The sequence below is a fragment of the Manihot esculenta genome, chromosome 13, assembly GCF_001659605.2.
Source record: "Manihot esculenta cultivar AM560-2 chromosome 13, M.esculenta_v8, whole genome shotgun sequence".
NCBI lineage: Eukaryota > Viridiplantae > Streptophyta > Magnoliopsida > Malpighiales > Euphorbiaceae > Manihot > Manihot esculenta.
The window spans coordinates 18,744,671-18,764,635 of record NC_035173.2 but is presented as its reverse complement, the minus strand read 5'-3'; positions in this window follow the sequence as shown (position 1 = coordinate 18,764,635).

The window sequence follows — 19,965 nt, the reverse complement described above, 5'->3', positions numbered from 1 at the left end:
CATGCATCAAAACTATACTAAAACATGCATAAACACATTTCCAAGCATATAGGGGTATAAAACTAGCCTATACCCCAAAAAATCATCACATTAAGCATACATTCAACATTTAAATAACAAAAACCCTAACATTTTACCCCTAGCCTAAACATGCATCAAAACCCCTTAACCCTTCATAAAACTTACTTAAAAACATAAAAGAAGATAGGATCTACACTTACCTCTTGAAGATCGAGAGGAGAGGTGATCCAAACTTGGAGATTGGGAGAAATCGAGCTCCGGGGGTCTTCAAGCCTCAAAACTTTAATTTTAGCTCAAAAATCTTCAAAACAACGTAAAACTCATCAAAAACTTGAAAAGATTGAAGGAAAACAACAAATCAACTATGGAAGGGAGAAATCTCACCTATGCCCAAAAATAGAGAGAAAATTCGCCCATTTTCGGACAAGGGGCCTTTTATAGGTGGCTGGCCAGACCACCTTCGGGGGCCAAAGTTGCTTCCGCTAACGCCCCATGTTCAGCGGCCGAACTTGAGGTTCGGCGGCCAAACCTGGGTTTTCTTCCTTGGTCTTTTTCTTTCAAAACTCAATTTCTTTCTTTATTAAAACCATAAAAACACATGAAAATACTTTAGAAAACCATATTCTACCCTTCTAGAGGGTTCCGACATCCGAGATTCTGCAGAAAGTGGAAATTCCGATGCCGAAGTCTAGCCGGGTATTACATTCTCCCCCCCTTAAGAACATTCGTCCCCGAATGTTCAACAAACAAGCGTAGCATAAACAGAACCACATAAACACATAAAAACACTAACCTTAAAAGAGATAGGGGTATTGCTGGAGCATAGACTCTCGTCTCCCAGGTACATTCTTCTATGTTGTGGTGATTCCAAAGGACTTTCACCATCGGGATTTCCTTGTTCCTTAGTTTTCTGACCTGCGTGTCTAGGATCTGCACTGGCTGCTCAACATAAGTGAGATCTCCTAGGATCTCCACATCAGGCTCATTAAGAACCTTGCCCGAATCTAACACAAACTTTCGCAACATGAAAACATGGAAAACCGGATGGATTCTCTCCATTGAAGCAGGCAAATCCAGCTTGTACGATACATTCCCAATCTTCTACAAGATTTCAAAGGGTCCAATGTACCGTGGAGCTAGTTTACCTTTCTTCCCAAAACGGATCACCCCTTTCATAGGAGACACCTTGAGCAACACCATATCTCCCTCCTGAAACTCTACAAGCTTCCTGCATAGCTTTTCTGCCGACTCACAGCAGTTCTGATCCTTTCTCTGATAATGGGCACTACTCTGCTGGTGATCTCTAATAGCTTAGGCCCTACTAAGGCCCTTTCTCCAACTTCTTCCCAGCAGACAGGTGACCTGCACTTCCTCCCATACAAAGCTTCATATGGAGCCATCTCTATGCTAGCATGATAGCTGTTATTGTAGGCAAACTCCACCAAGGGTAGATGCTGCCTCCAAGAACCGCCAAAATCTAGCACACACATTCTGAGCATATCTTCTATGGTCTGGATGGTCCTCTCTGATTGTCCATCAGTCTGTGGATGGAAAGCAGTGCTAAAATCCAACCTGGTACCCATAGCATTCTGCAGACTCCGCCAAAACCTGGAGGTGAACTGGGGTCCCCTATCTGACACTATTGAAATGGGAGCCCCATGCAACCTGACCACTTCTTCAACATACACCTGCGCCAATTTGTCCACAGAGTAGCCACTCCTGACAGGGATGAAGTGAGCATATTTGGTCAATCTGTCCACAACCACCCATATGGAGTCCAACCTGTTGGACATTGCCGGTAACCCCACCACAAAATCCATAGCTATATTTTCCCATTTCCACTTTGGAATCGGTAGTGGGTTGAGCATTCCAGCCGGCTTCTGATGTTCCAACTTCACCCTCTAACATACTTCGCAGGCGGACACGAACTGTGCCACTTCTCTTTTCATAGCTGGCCACCAATAGACTCTTTTCAGATCCTGGTACATTTTGTTGGCTCCAGGGTGAACGCTGTATCTGGCATTATGAGCTTCCCTCATAATGTCTCCCTTCAGGCTCACATCATCTGGTACACATAACCTGTTCCCATAGCGGAGGATCCCTTTGCTGTCAAATCTGAAATCTCCATTCTTGCCTGACTGAACAGTCCTGACAATTTTCACTAACTCTGGGTCCTCATGCTGTTTCTGAGCCACCTGCTCCAGAAACACGTGTGTCACTCTCATTTGAGCTATCAAAGCACCTGTACCAAACAACTCCAACAGCAGCCCTTCATCAACGAGCTTATAGAATTCGCTCACCACCAGTCTTCTCTCTGCTGTAATATGGGACAAACTACCAAGTGATTTCCGGCTTAGGGCATCTGCCACAACATTTGCCTTATCCGGATGGTACTGAATTTTGCAATCATAGTCACTAAGCAGTTCTACCCATCTCCTCTGCCTCAGATTCAACTCCCTCTAACTCAAGATGTACTGCAAGCTCTTATGATCTGTGAAGATCTCACATTTAACCCCATAAATGTAATGCCTCCACATCTTGAGTGCAAAGATCACAGCCGCCATCTCTAGGTCATGTGTAGGATAATTCAACTCATGCTTCTTCAGCTGCCTAGAAGCATAAGCAATTACCCTCTCATTTTGCATCAACACACAACCTAGTCCCACACGGGACGCATCACAAAACACTGTGAAGTCTTCATTACTGGTAGGTAGAGCTAACACCGGTACTGACGTCAACCTTTTCTTCAGCTCTTCAAAGCTTTCCTCACACTGCTCAGACCACACAAACCTCTGGTTCTTCTTGGTCAATCTGGTCATAGAAGCGGCAATTTTGGAGAAGTCCTGAACGAACCTCCTATAGTAACCTGCCAAACCTAGAAAGCTCTTAATCTCTGTAACTGTAGTGGGTCTAGGCCAGTTAGCTACAGCTTCCACCTTCTTGAGGTCTACTTCAATTCCCTGTTCTGACAGAACATGCCCTAAGAATGAGATGCTCCTTAACCAGAACTCACACTTGGAGAACTTGGCATACAAGCCATGCTCCCTCAGGGTTTGCAAAACCATCCTCAGATGATGGGCATCCTCTTCTACATTTCTGGAATACACCAGGATATCATCAATGAAAACGATAACAAAGTGATCCAGATATTGACTGAAAACTCTATTCATGAGATCCATGAATACTGCAGGGGCATTGGTTAGCCCAAACAGTATTACTAGGAACTCATAATGCCCATATCTAGTCCTGAACGCCGTCTTCGGTACATCTTCTTCTCTGATTCTAAGCTGGTGGTACCCGGATCTCAGATCTATCTTGGAGAAACAACCTGCTCCAGCTAGCTGGTCAAATAGATCATCGATCCTAGGTAACGGATACTTATTCTTGGTAGTGACTTTGTTCAACTGCCTGTAGTTGATACAAAGTCTCAAGGATCCATCCTTCTTCTTTACAAACAGCACTGGAGCACCCCAAGGTGAGGTACTCGGTCGGATGAAACCCTTGTCTACCAACTCTTGCAACTGCTCCTTTAGCTCCTTCAGCTCTGCTGGTGCCATCCTGTAGGGAGGGATAGAGATTGGTCTGGTTCCAGGCATCAATTCTATTTCAAACTCTATCTCCCTAGCAGGTGGTAGTCCTGGAAGCTCATCTGGGAAGATGTCAGGAAACTCTCTGACCACGGGCACTGAGGTGGGCTCCCTAACCTGACTATCCAGCTCTCTCACATGAGCTAGAAACCCCTGATAACCCCTCTTGAGCAACCTACGAGCTTGTAGGGCTGATATCAGACCTCTAAGCATACCCCTCCTGTCTCCACTGAAGACAACCTCTGACCCATCCTGATCTTTGAACCTGAATACCTTGTCTCTGCAATCCAAGGTAACACCATGAGTAGATAGCCAATCCATCCCTAGAATGACTTCAAAATCCGTCAAATCTAGAACCACAAGGTCGGCTAGAAGGCATCTACCCTCAACAAATATTGGACTGAACCTGCACTCTGCCACTGATGGGTCACACTTAGGTCCACTGACCCAGAGGGGACACTCTAACCTAGAGACTATCAAACCCAACCTCTCTACGGCTCTCGAAGCAATAAAAGAATGAGATGCACCAGGGTCCATTAAAGCATACACATCTGAACAACCAATGATGAGATTACCTGACACCACGGTGTTGGATGTGTTTGCCTCCTACTGTGTCATAGTGAAGATCCGAGCTGGAGCTGATGAACCTTCACCCTGGAAACCTGCTGAAGAAGAGGCAACCCCTCTCCCTCTGCCTCTACCACTGCCCTGAGTCGAGGCTGGAGCTACTGGCTGAGCCACACTACCAGAAGCTGTCTGCTGGGATGGTGCCATAAAAGGTGCCCTAGGACACTCCCGAGCCATGTGTCCCTCATGGCCACACCTGAAGCAGGCTGTTGTCCCAAATCGGCAGAGCCCCTTGTGTGGCTTACCACACCTCAAGCATTCTGAACCATCTGATCCTGAGCTTGAACCACCACCTAAACCCAGACCTGACTTTAACCTGTTCCAGAACTTATTCTTCTTGGGCTTGGCTTTACCCCACCTTTTACTGCCTGAAGCTACTGCACTCAGAGAAGAGGGATCTAACTTTCCCCCGCCTGGGGTCTTGGAACCCGAAGACTGTGCTACCGTCTGCTTAACTGTCCCCTGAATAATGGCACTTGCCTCCATCTTCCGTGCTGCATCCACTATGGTGTGGAAGTCCTCTCTCTCTGCTACCAAAATTAGGAAGGAATACCTAGGGTAGAGCCTCATGGTATACCTCCTAGCCTTCTTCTGATTTGTGTCATATGCCTGGCCCACATACTACAGCAACTCTAGAAACTTGTCGGTGTACTCATCAACACTCATCTCCTCTTTTTGCCTTAACTGTTCAAACTCAACCACCTTTAGCTCCCTTAAACTATACGGAAAAGCCCATCCTGCAAACTCATTAGCAAACTGCTCCCAGGACAAGCTCTCCAACCTCGGGTCCACATAGTTTTTGAACCATTCTTTTACTTTCTTGCACTTCAGCGTGAACCCCGCCATCTGGATGGCTCTACTGTCACTAACTCCTAGCTCATCTGTTATCATCTTCACCGTCTTGAGATACTCATATGGGTCATCTCCTATTTTAAACTTGGGCGCATCCAACTTCAGATAGTCGGTCATCTTTACCTTGCTCCCCACAGATGAGCTAGGTTGGGGTGTTTGGATTTCAGGGGCTACATGTCCTACTGGTGGAGAAGGAGGTGCAGCATTCCCCGTGTTAGGGTTTGCTGGATTTGGGTAGAAGGGTGAGGGTGGATACATAGGGTACTGGGGATATGGTAAGTAAAAAGGAGGGTAAGGCATGTAGGAGGGATATGGGTTAAAGCTGGAGTAATCCGATGTATCCCCTATCGGATACCCTGGGCCCTGAGGAATGGGTTGATACTGGGGTGGATGACCAAACCCCGAGGCCTGAGCGCCTCCCTGAGATTCTCCCATGCCCTCTTCCGACATGCTCATGCCCAAGCTACCGTCTCTTCTCTGCTCATCCTCCTCTGATCCCCTTACATCAGTTGACATTCTACCCTGAACTGTCCCCCTCCTGCTTATATCAAAAGACCTTCTAGGGTCCCTTGACGTTCCCTCTCTACTTGATCTGCATGACATTGCCCTTGGCAAAGCAGGGGGACGGGCATCCATGCCCTCATTCTCTGGTGGGACTCTAGTCAATCGTGCAGATCGACGAGTGCCTCGCATTCTGATTACTGAAAAACAACACAAAATACATAAACATCAGCATCATATGGTTCATGTGGAAACACATGAACCCACATCATACATAACATATCATTAATGCACATGCATATAGTCATGGCATTACACATCATCATCAAGACAGGACTCTACATCCTATCCTAGTGGACATAATTTTTCCTATTGTGCTTGCCCTTCAATGACATCTATGAGCCCGACACTCTCTTGGTCCGACCATATGAACCTAGTGCTCTGATACCACTCTATAACGACCCGAAAACTGGACCGCTACCGGCGCTAGGATCCAGATCGGCATAAGGTCGCCGGGAATCGTAGCAAGCATACTATACATCCTGTACATCAGATAAAGTCCTATACATGATCGTACATTTTCATAAAAACTTTAAACTTTCCATATACCAAGCTTGACCTGTGCATGCACCATACTATAAACATAAAACCCCACACCGGAGCCCTCATCAAATGCTCTAGTGGGGCAACATAACATATGTCAAGCCTGGTTCAACATAACTTATCATTAAAACATTTCATAGGATCACTGGACAATACCTTACATTACATTAGGGCCAAGCACAATACTAATCCTCAATACATCACTGGACAATACCTTACATTACATTACATTGTTTTACATATCATGTCCACTACTAATCTAATACCTATACAAAGCTTTCAACCTTGACGACTTCCCGATCTATCCTGAACCTGCAAGCCTGGGGTTAGGGGAAAGGAGTGACCTACTAAAGCCCAGTGAGCAGAACAGTAAAACAATTTAAATAACATATGCTTCCATGAAATGCATCACATCACAAACAAATCACATCAAGGATGGACTTGTCACCAATGACCCTCTACATAATCCAATGTGGCCGGCCCACAACGGGAGCTCCTCAGGACTTTCACTTAACATATCATAACATAACATATCCAATGTACCAGGGGCGTAGAATGGGCCTCGACCTGGACTTTCTCTTACTCTGTGCTAGGGGCGTAGAATGGGCCTCGACCTGGACTTCCATACCATATCATATCATATCATATCAAGGGCCAATGGGTCATCCAACATCCATCCACATCAACATCATATTATCCAATGCGTCATATTCATGAATTCTAATGCAAAACAACCTATTACATACATGGCATCCATGATGCATGAACATGCTTCAAAGTTTATGTGCTTGCAATAAAAGAGTTGTGTTCTACTCACCTCTGGCAGATACTGGACTGACTTGAAGCAACTATCTCACTGTTGAACTCCTCGGTTCCTCGGGTCCGATCCTACACAGGTGGACTCAAATGAGGGACCAAATATACTCTATAAAGACTCTAAACAACTCCCCAAAACATCATAAAACATTCATAGAAAACATACAAAGGAAGACTGGACAGGGCACTTTCGGCGGCAGGTTCGACGGCCGAAAGTCCTTCCAGAGCCAAAAGTCAGGCACTTTCGGGGGCAGGGTTCGGCGGCCGAAACTCCCCTCCACAGCCGAAAGTCCAAACTTTCGGGGGCGAGTTTAGGCGACCAAACTGCCTCCACAGGCAGGTTCAGCAGCCGAACCTGGGCTCTCCCAAAGGGCAGAACCCGATTCTGCCTTGCAAAACCAGCCACCCACAACAACCCAACATGCATCAAAACTATACTAAAACATGCATAAACACATTTCCAAGCATATAGGGGTATAAAACTAGCCTATACTCCAAAAAATCATCACATTAAGCATACATTCAACATTTAAATAACAAAAACCCTAACATTTTACCCCTAGCCTAAACATGCATCAAAACCCCTTAACCCATCATAAAACTTACTTAAAAACATAAAAGAAGATAGGATCTACACTTACCTCTTGAAGATCGAGAGGAGAGGTGATCCAAACTTGGAGATTGGGAGAAATCGAGCTCCGGGGGTCTCCAAGCCTCAAAACTTTAATTTTAGCTCAAAAATCTTCAAAACAACATAAAACTCATCAAAAACTTGAAAAGATTGAAGAAAAACAACAAATCGACCATGAAAGGGAGAAATCTCACCTATGCCCGAAAATAGAGAGAGAAAACTTGCCCATTTTCGGATAAGAGGCCTTTTATAGGTGGCTAGCCAGACCACTTTCGGGGGCCAAAGGTGCTTCCGCAAACTCCTTATGTTCGGCGGCCGAACTTGAGGTTCAACGGCCAAACCTGGGTTTTCTTCCTTGGTCTTTTTCTTTCAAAACTCAATTTCTTTCTTTATTAAAACCATAAAACACATGAAAATACTTTAGAAAACCATATTCTACCCTTCTAGAGGGTTCCGACATCCGAGATTCCGCCGGAAAGTGGGAATTCCAATGCTGGAGTCTAGCCGGGTATTACACTAATGCTATCTCGAATATGCCTCTTCTTCAATAACTCTTCAACCTGTTCTTAGAGGATTTTACTCTTCTTTGGAGTCATCTTATAATAAGGCAGATTCAATAATTTTGATCCAGAAATGAGATCAATCTGATGTTGAATATCCTGCAAAGATAGAAGCTTGGAGGATTCCTCCACTATTCTAGGAAACTCTTTCAACAGTTCTTTGATGGGTGGTGGTAAAGATGATGAATCCTCCGCTACACCTGTTGCTCTCACCAATAAAGTCTGTGTGTGTAACGACCCGGAAATTGGACCGCTATCGGCACTAGGATCCAGATCGACTTAAGGCCGCCGGGACCCGTAGCAAGCCAAACATACATCCTGTATACCTGCTAAATCCCATACATGATCATACATATACATAAAACTTTAAACTTTTTCTTTCATTCACCAAGCTTAACCTGTGCATACTCATACTCATGAACATAAACCCCACACTGGAGCCCTCATCAAATGCTCCAATGGGGTAACATAATATATATTAAGCTTGGTTTACGTAAAACATCATAAAAACATTTCATAGATCATATGCAAATGGATTAACTATACATACTAGGGTCAAGCACACTACTGATCCTTAATAAACATCATTACATTACATGTCAATTCATCATGTCCACTACTATTCTATTACATAGACCTGTCTTTCACCCTTGACGACTTCCTGGACTGTCTCTGACCTGCACACCTGGGGTTTAGGGGAAAGGGGTGAGCTACTAGAGCTCAGTGAGCAAAATAGTAAAACATTATATTAAAATTCATGCTTTCGTGAAATGCATCACATCACAAACATATCACATTAAGGATGGAATTGTCACCACTAGCCCTCTACATAATCCAACAGTGCCAGGACGTAGAATGGGTCTCTAGTCTTTCCCTTACATAGCATATCATAACATTCCAATGTGCTAGGGACGTAGAATGGGTCTTCCTGGACTTTCTCTTACATTGTGCCAGGGACGTAGAATGGGTCTTCCTGGACTTCATACCGTATCATCATCATATCATATCATTTCATACGAGGGTTAATGGATCAGCCAATATCCATCCACATCAACAACATAATATGCAGTGCAACATATTCGTGAATTCTAATGCAAACAACCTAATATATCTCATGGCATTCATGATGCGTGAATCATGCTAAAACTTTCATTTATTTAAACATAGTTCTGTTCTAATCACCTTAGGCTGACTCTGAAGTAGCTATCTCACTGCTGGGGTCCTTGATTCCTCGGGTCCGAACCTACACAGGTGGACTCAAATGAGGGACCAAATATACACTAACATGACTCTAAACAACTCCCCAAAAACCCCCTAAAATACCACAAAACATTTATGCAAAACAAGCAAAGGAAGGCTGGACAGGGCACCTTTGGCGGCACCTTCGGCAGCCGAACCCTCCTCCAGATCCGAAAGTCATGCACCTTCGGCGGCCGAAAGTTCCCTCCAGATCCGAAACTCATGCATGTTCGGCGGCAGGTTCGGCGGCCGAAACTGCCCTCCAGAGCCGAAAGTCCAAACTTTCGGGGGCAAGCTTAGGCGACCAAACATGCCACCACAGGCAGGTTCGGCGGCCGAACATGGCTTCGGCTGCCGAACCTGAGTTCTTCCAGAAATGGCAGAGCTCTGCCTTCTATGCATAAGTGCCTCCCAACTTCCCAAACTCACATCCAACACTTCCAAAACATGCATATACACATACATAAGCATATAGGGGTCTCAAACTATCCTAAACCCCAACAACAACACAAGGCATAAACACATACAACATACATTACCCATAAACTCAACATTAACCCTAACAACAAACAACTAACCTAAATATGCATTTCTACCCCATAACCCCTCATTAAACTTGTTTAAAACATGGGATAAGCTAAAGATCTACCCTTACCTCTTGAAGATCGAGAGGGGAAGCGACCTAAACTTGGAGAAATGGAGGAAGAAAGCTTCGGGGTCTCCAAGCTTCAAATCTTGATCTTAGTTCCAAAAATCTTCAAAACCAAGTTAAATAACTCGTAAAAAACATGAGAGACTTGAAGGAAGAACACAAGATCGACAAGGGAGGACGGAGACTCACCTTGGCCGGAAATAGGGAGAGAAAACTCGCCCATTTTGGACAGGGGACCCCTTTATAGGTGGCTGGCCAGGCCACTTTCGGGGGGCCTAACGTGCCTCCGCATGCATCCCATGTTCGGCGGCCGAACATGAGGTTCGGCGGCCGAACCTGAGCTCTTCCTTCATTCTCCTTCTTTCTTTTCTTTAAACTTTAGCTCAAATCCTTTCTTCATAAAAACCATAAAATACATGAAAACATTTTATAAAAACATGATTTTACCCTTCTAGAGGTTTCCGACATCCAAGATTTCACCGGACGGTGGGAATTCCGATACCGGAGTCTAGCCGGGTATTATAGTGTGCCTCCAGATATTATTAGTTATCTTTATAAATTGACTTAATAAGTTTAAATAATTATTGAATTTAACAAAATCATTATTTAATATTAATAAATTTAGTTTTTTTTTAAATGGAATAAATTTAGTTTGTTATTATCCATTATAATAAATTTTAGTAATTATAATATTTTATGTGAAAAAAATAGAGAGACTGAGTTTTAAATTATTAACACTTTTTAAATAATAAATATTAGATTCAAACTTAAACAATTCTAGTGCTTTATAAATTTTATTTAAATTTAACTTAATAGAGATTGTAGAAAATTTTATAATTTGAGAGATATCACTTATCATATTAAATTTAATATCTGATAATTTAATATTTTCAAAATTAAATTTTATTTTAATAACCTTATCTTAAAATTTTGATTTTACTATTTATTTATTTTTTAAATTCAAATATTCATTCACTAACCTTATTTTAATCCATTAACGTTATTATTTAATTAATCAATTAATTTTATTATATTAATTTTACCAAAAACTAACTTTAAAAATCAATCAATCAAATTATATATGCTTATATAGTAAAGAACAAACAAGAGAGTATCAAAGCTTGAATATTATTTACTCATATCAAAGTTATATTTATAAGCTCATTAAATAGAGCAGAACATAACAGATTGCTGCAAAAAAATAGGAACTAAAGCTATCAATCACTAAAGATAGCAAAAATATAAGAGATATGCCGTCAACAAACTCTTTATGACTAGGAACAAGGAAAGTAAACAAAATAAACTTATTTCTCAATAATTATTCCTCCCTTAAACTAATGTTCTCAAACAATCAATTTATACAATTTAATTTTCCATAGTGCAGACACCAAGTAACTTTTTGAGCTTGACAAAAGGTACTGTTTTGAGAGACTTGGTGAATATATCATCAACCTGACCTTCACTCCTGCAGTACACCATTTGAATTACTCTCTCTTTGTTGATACCTCTTCAAAAATGAAATTTCACATCAATATGCTTGCTTCTCCCATGCAAAACTGGAGTTTTAAACAACTTTATGGCAGAACTATTGTCACAATAGATTATAGTTCCACAATAGATTATAGTTCCTTCTTGTTGCTTAAAATTTAGCTTAGCAAGAATATTTCTCAACCAAATAGCTTGGGAAGCACAAGAAGTAGCAGCCACGAATTCAGCTTTAGTGGTTGATAATGTGACAATTGATTGTTTCTTTGTTGGCCATGAGACCTTGCCTGAACTCAATATAAAAACATAACCCAAAGTACTCTTTCGATCATCCAAATCTCTAGCATAATCATTATCAGTGAATCCAATCAATTATGATTTTTCTCCCTTTTTGTAAAACATCTCAAAATCAATTGTACCTTTTAGGTAGCATAAGATCCTCTCTGCAGCTAGAAGATGTAATTCTGTGGAGTTTTTCATGTATCTTCTAATAAGACTTACAGCATGCATAATATCCAGCCTCGTTGTTGTCAAATACATTAAACTTCCAACAATTTGTTTGAAAAGAGTGCCATTAATCTTCTTTCCATCATGATCTTTTGTGAGCTTGAAACCAACATCTGATGGTGTGGTGATAGGATTGCAATTGCCTATTTGAAATCTATGTAATATCTCTCGTACATACTTCTTTTGAGAAATAAATATTCCATCAGCAGATTGCACTACTTCTATGCCAAGAAAATAATGTAACCTTTCAAGATCAGACATGTCAAACTCAAGCATCATTGACCTTTTAAAATTATCAAACATAACTCCATCATTTCCAATATAAATTAAATCATCTACATATAAGCATACAAATAACATTTTCCCTCCATCTTCACACTTTATGTAAAGAGTATGCACATATGGGCATTTTCGAAAACCTTCTGACTCGCGGTTGTCGAAACCGGTCAAAAATAACTTTTCCGGTTATCAACAATTTTACAACTGTAGATAGTGATAAAGGATCGAATCCATAGAGAATTGTAAACTTATCTATTTTTCTCAACAAAAGCAAGAGATTAAACTGGATGAGAAACTGCAATTAAGTAACTAAAAGCGGAACAAAAGTAAAGTGCAATAAAAGTAAAAAGGGGGGCTTTGAGATTGATTTGATTAGCAAACTACTGAAAGCAATTAAATGAGCAAGTAATTAAAATAAAAGAGAAATTCAATATGAGAAAGGTCTAGTTGAAGAGATGGATCCACTTTGGTTGTTCAGATTGATCATTGAAACTTATGTTCTCTTGATTAATTCAATAGATTAGTTATGGAGATGGAAAACGCTTCTCACCACCATGTCTCTCCTTATGATTAAATCAATTAGGAAACATCCTCTAATCAATTATTAATTAAAAAATTGCCAAGGAACGTCCTTGGGCCTTAAGCATCAAAACAATTGTCAATTGCATGAAGAAATAGAGAGATACAATCCTAACTACCCAAAACGCATGGAGATGTTGCTAGATCATACAATTCCTTAGTTATTACACCAAGTGTTCTTATGTTAGAATAATTTCAGCAATTACGGACTAAAAATTATCCCAACTAACAATCAATTACCTTGCAATCAAGAATCAAGTGGCCAATTTGATCAAAACAACAAAGTAATCATAGATTCAAGCACCAAATTGTATGAATATTGAACAAATCAAAGACAAATAGTTTATGTTCAGATCTCACAATCCATAAAACAACCTTAGTTTCAACCAATCTTCAACTAGAATAAAAAGTTTCAGCCACTCATGGCTGAAACAAAACAGAAAATAAAAGGGGAACACAAAAGATGAAGATGAACCGAATTGGAGATGGAGGCTTGGTGCGCCTTGCTTGGCCGGATGGGGGGAGAAGGAGTTGCTGTCCAATCTGCCTTGGATGGACTCTTTAAGATCTTTAAATATGTTCTAAGGTGCTGTCTTAGGGTTTCACTAAGGTGTTGTCTTAGGGTTTCAAGAGGCTGCCCACATTTTTAGAGGCTGCCCAAAATGCCCTTGGTCCAAGATGTGCCATCCATGCACATGTGTGAAGGGAAAAACGTGGGGCATGTGTGGCTTGTGCAAGAGTGGGTCTTTTGATCTTTTTTTGCTGCCCAAATGTCTTCAAGATGCTTCCTAAGGTGCCCAAGACTTGCCTTCACACTCTCTTTGCCGCCCATGCACAATTAAGGAAGGTGGAGCCTCCTTTGCAATTTGAATTTTGAATGTGCAAGGCATGAGGTGGCAAGCATGTGATCTTTGGATTTGGCTTCCTTAATAAGCTGGATTTTGAAATTCAAAATTTGAATATGAATCTTGAAGATTTGAATTTCAAAATACTTTCCTTATTTGGCTCTTCATATATGGCAACTTGAGACTTGGCTTCTTGAATAAGGAAAAGGCTACTTGGAGATTTGAAATTTGAATTTCAAATTGCTTTGGCTGAATGTTCTTTCCATATTTGCCACTTTCCTTATTTAGAACTTTCCTTATTTAGCTTCACTTGAATTCAATTTGGCAGGCTTGCACTTCTTTGCTCCAATTAAGGCAGTTTTAGGGAGATTTTCTCCAAAATGTCCTTTTACACCATTTTCTGCAAAATAATGTCAAGAGCACTAAATTAAGCAGAAATCATGTAAATAATCATCAATAATATCAAGATAAAAAGGACTAAAATATGTTTTATCAAATACCCCCACACTTAGCCTTTTGCTTGTCCTCAAGCAAATAAACATAGTCAAATAAGCTTTCTTTGCTACTTGATCCTTATTTCCACTTAAGCTCTCACTCTAGACACCTATTTTGAATCATTGCAGTGAAGAATATATGCATGAAGATTACTCACCTTCTTTCCTTGTTTCCCTTTACTTACCATGGCTAGGATTTGTTTTACTTAAGAGATAGATCATACATGCACACATTATTTGTTCAAATAAGACTCTTTTTAGCTTTCGGATTGACTTGCCCTTACCTTGAAGTACTTTATTCAGTCTTTTTGCACTTTAATATTGCTTGGAAAAGTCACCAACCTTTTGACGTGAAGGTACATATTGGTGATACCCACCCCCAGTTACTCAGTTGGTCACCTGTCCAAGTGGCTACTAGCTCTGTTCATAGTCTTTTGACCATTGGAACAGTTTTTTAAATTTGTGCTTATGAGGTCTTTGCCTTTGCTGAATTTTCTTTCTCTCAATGATTTGGGCAAATCAACACCAATTACTAAAGCAAATCATGTTAAGTTCATTCACACAATTTCAATTTATTCTCTCTAATGAGTGTCATCAATATATTTTTCACCATGGCAAGCTCAAAGATTCAATTCAAAAAGCAATTCTCAAATATGAATACAACTCACTGCAATTGATTCAACATAAGTTTAAAGAGTCATCACATCAATGGGGTCATGGAAAGAAAGCTCATCCAACATAGTCTATCAATTTGAGTAAAGCAAATCAAAAAGAAGAAGATTGTGGTTGTGTGTGTTATTGAAAGTAAAAACTGAAAGAAGACTGAAAGGAAAAAAAATGCATAAACTGAAAGGAAAAGAAAGAAAAATCGCAAAAAAAATGAAAGGAAAAAAAAGAAAAAATTTCGCAAAAACTGGAAGACTGAAAGGAAAAGATTCAGAGATATGTACCCCCACACTTAAATCATGCATTGCCCTCAATGTATAGGAAATATTAAAATGCAAAAGAAAACTAAGTACTCCCCTGGGTGTAGTGTGCATGGTTCGATCCATTTGATCAAAGCTCAAGTAATTGGGGAAGGGAAAAGAGTCCCCACTGTATTGAGCAAAAAGTGTAGCACTCCTTTTGATTTGGTCATAGCCCATCCTATTTTTTTCATGTACTCATGAAGCAACATGATTAGCTTCTCTTCTTTCAGATGAGGTGTGCCTCTAGCTCTCATATTTGCATTCTTGAGATGATTGGGCAACATTTTGAACTCCAATTCATGTTTCTCTATGGCTAGCTGCAATTTAGTACTGAATTCAGGCAAAAAAAACTCTACCTTATCCGGAGGTTTGGGAAGGCATTGATCTGCATGCTCCTTTGGTTTGGGCTCTTGGACTTTCACTTGTTCCTTGTGAGCATGGGCTGTTTGCATTGGATGAATGGCAGAATTGGATTCAGTTTCCTCCTTCTGCGCAGGACCTACCTGAAGTGGAAGACTGATCTGCGTTGGAAGCTGAAGAGGCATGCCTGAAAGGCTTTCGGGTCCTCCTTATTGGGCAGGAGTGGTTTGCGCACCAAGCTGAAGTGGTGCAATTGGTTTCTGTTCATTCTGCACATGGCTGCAGTCCACCTGCTGGATGCAATAGTCAGTTTCTTTCAGTTCTGGCTCTTTCTGGCTCTCTTCCCTGCAAAGATTATTGTTCAGAATATCATCTTGATTCATACAAAAAACATCTTTGCTCAAATAATCAATGACATCTAAATCAACAACAGGTTCTATTTGACCAGTTTGTTTGGACAAACAGTTTTCTGGTTGATTCTCTTCAGCAGCTTGTTCTTGTACTTATGAGCTTTCATCATCTGTCTCATCATCTTGAAACTCATCCTCTCTTCTTATCATGGTTGCACTCATTGAGGTGGTCAATTGTTCCACCTGCTGTTGGAGAGTTTGCACACAAATCGCCAATGTCCTAATCTTCTCTTCAAGGTGTTGGTTGGAACTTGGAGGTTCTTCTTGGGCTTGATTTCCTTGATAATCCTAGTAGTTGTTATCCCATGCATAACTGAAGTTCGGATGGTCTCCCCAATCTGTATTGTATGTGTTAAAGTAGGGATCATGTCTCGGCTGTTCATAGTATCCTCCAGACGCATGAACTGGTTGGTCATTGAATCCTCCAAATGTATATCTAGGCTGACTATTCCCATAAAGCATAGGACATTGATCAGTTGGGTGCCCTACATATACATAGGTCCCATATGGCCTTGGTGGCTGAAATGCTTGAACCTATTGAACTAGTCCTATGGCAAAATCTTTCATAAAAGATGTCAGTTCATAAATTTGAGAAGAAGTGGCAGGTGTACTTACCTCATCCATGATTCAGATCTGCGATGGTGACTGTGCTTTTGGTGAGATGTTCAGCGGCCGAATGAGGATGAGGTTCAGCGGCCGAAAGTTGATGAAGTTCGGCAGCCGAAGGTGAGGCAGAAGGTTCAGGCGCAGTGGCTTGCTTTCCGAGTCTCCTGATTGTGCGTTCAATTTTCGGATCGTAAGGCAGAGTGTCCCTACGTTCAGATCTGGTCATGAAAGAAAAATAAACAAGTTAGAACAATTCCCCGGCAACGGCGCCAATTTTTGACTCGCGGTTGTCGAAGCTGGTCAAAAATAACCTTTCCGGTTATCAACAATTTTACAACTGCAGATAGTGGTAAAGGATTGAATCCACAGAGAATTGTAAACTTATCTATTTTTCTCAACAAAACCAAGAGATTAAACTGGATGAGAAACTGAAAGCAAGTAACTGAAAGCGGAACAAAAGTAAAGTGCAATAAAAGTAAAAAGGGGAGGTTTTGAGATTGATTTGATTAGCAAACTACTGAAAGCAATTAAATGAGCAAGTAATTAAAATAAAAGAGAAATTCAATATGAGAAAGGTCTAGTTGAAGAGATGGATCCACTTTGGTTGTTCGGATTGATCATTGAAACTTATGTTCTCTTGATTGATTCAATAGATTAGTTATGGAGATGGAAAACGCTTCTCACCACCATATCTCTCTTTATGATTAAATCAATTAGGAAACGTTCTCTAATCAATTACTAATTAACAAATTGCCAAGGAACGTCCTTGGGCCTTAGGCATCAAAACAATTGTCAATTGCATGCAGAAATAGAGAGATCCAATCCTAGCTACCCAAAACGCATGGAGATGTTGCTAGATCATACAATTCCTTAGTTATTACACCAAGTGTTCTTATGTTAGAATAATTCCAGCAATTCCGGACTAAAAATTATCCAACTAACAATCAATTACCTTGCAATCAAAAATCAAGTGGCCAATTTGATCAAAACAACAAAGTAATCATAGATTCAAGCACCAAATTGTATGAATATTGAACAAATCAAAGACAAATAGTTTATGTTCAGATCTCACAATCCATAAAACAACCTTAGTTTCAACCAATCTTCAACTAGAATAAAAGGTTTCAGCCACTCATGGCTGAAACAACACAGAAAATAAAAGGGGAACACAAAAGATGAAGATGAACCGAATTGGAGATGGAGGCTTGGTGCGCCTTGCTTGGCCGGATGGGGGGAGATGGAGTTGCTGTCCAATCTGCCTTGGATGGCCTCTTTGAGATCTTTAAATATGTTCTAAGGTGCTGTCATAGGGTTTCAAGAGGCTGCCCAAAATGCCCTTGGTCCAAGATGTGCCATCCATGCACATGTGTGAAGGGAAAAACGTGGGGCATGTGTGGCTTGTGCAAGAGTAGGTCTTTTGGTCTTTTTTTGCTGTCCAAATGTCTTCAAGATGCTGCCCAAGGTGCCTAAGACTTGCCTTCACACTCTCCTTGCCGCCCATGCACAATTAAGGAAGGTGGAGCCTCCTTTGCAATTTGAATTTTAAATGTGCAAGGCATGAGGTAGCAAGCATGTGATCTTTGGATTTAGCTTCCTTAATAAGCTGGATTTTGAAATTCAAATTTTGAATATGAATCTTGAAGATTTGAATTTCAAAATACTTTCCTTATTTGGCTCTTCATATATGGCAACTTGAGACTTGGCTTCTTGAATAAGGAAAAGGCTACTTGGAGATTTGAAATTTGAATTTCAAATTGCTTTGGCTGAATGTTCTTTCCATATTTGCCACTTTCCTTATTTAGAACTTTCCTTATTTAGCTTCACTTGAATTCAATTTAGCAGGCTTGCACTTCTTTGCTCCAATTAAGGCAGTTTTAGGGGGATTTTCTCCAAAATGTCCTTTTACACCATTTTATGCAAAATAATGTCAAGAGCACTAAATTAAGCAGAAATCATGTAAATAATCATCAATAATATCAAGATAAAAAGGACTAAAATATGTTTTATCACCTTCCCTTTAGAAGTAGGCATCTATACGACTATACCAAGCTCTAGGTGCTTACTTTAGTCCGTATAGAACATTTTTTAATTTGTAAACTTTATGCTCTTCACCAACTTTAATGTAACCGAGAGGTTGTTCGATGACGGGTGTCGAATCCATCAATTTAAAATTTACTTCCCTTTCCTTAATAAGAACTTGTAGATAGGGTAAGTGAATATTGATCCCACAGAAACCTTAACTTTATTTAATTTAGATGACTAGTTAAAATAGAATAGTAGTTTAATACAAAAAGTGAGAAGAAGAGAGTTTTTTATGAAATTAATTTTTTTGCCTTGGGCAAGCTAAAAATACTTAAAAGAAAAATAAACAATGCAATTAAATTTGAGAAACAAATAATTAATTAAAAATTCAGTTGAGGTGTTTTACAGTTGATCATTAATTTAAAAAAGCAATTCATATTATTATCTATTGTCTGGTTATAGTGATCAAACACGCGAATCCCACCAATTCTTCCTTATGATTAAATTAATTTACTTCGTGCTTAAATTAATTTCTTGTTAACTAACAATCTCAACACGCGTGTAGATTTAATTAGTCAACTGCGTTAAGAGAGAAGAACCTAAACTTGATCAATAAAAACATGCGTTTTATTTAAATCAAATCTACTAATTTTTTAACATAAACTAATATGTTAATTGCTATTTGTTATTAACCCAATTAAACAATTATGAATTTAATTGGATTAATTAGCAATATGTTGTCTTCCCAATAGATTCAATAGACCTCTTGAATTCTTAAGAAAACAATAATGGAGATGTTCCTTGAAATTAGAAATTAACAAAAAATAGAAATAAGATGAAGATAATTGAAGTACATAACCTCACAACTTGAATAAAACCTCAATTTAAATTAACCTTCAGCTGAAAATAATTGTTTAGCCTCTAAGGGCCATAATAAAATTGCAAAACTAAAGAAAAGAAGAAGAAAAGAAAAGAAGAAGATGGAGAAGAAGAGAAGGGGGCGGTGACACTAAGAGAGGAGGAGGGGGAGAGGAGAAAATATGATGCCTAGGTTTAATTCTAGGAGCCTTTATATAGGAAAAAAAAGATAAAATTTAATAATTTAAAATAAACTCTACTACTCCTATCTTATCCCTATCCTAATCTGATTGTGTATGATCCAACTTGAAGATGATCTTATCCTTGCTTAGGTGGCAAAATCGAGCTGAGGTAGCAATTTTTGAAATCTAGAGCTGTCCATTGCCTTGAGCTACAGGCTTGCCCAAAACTGTAATCTCCTAGTTCTAAAATCTTCCAATTCAGCCTATTTTCATTCATTTTC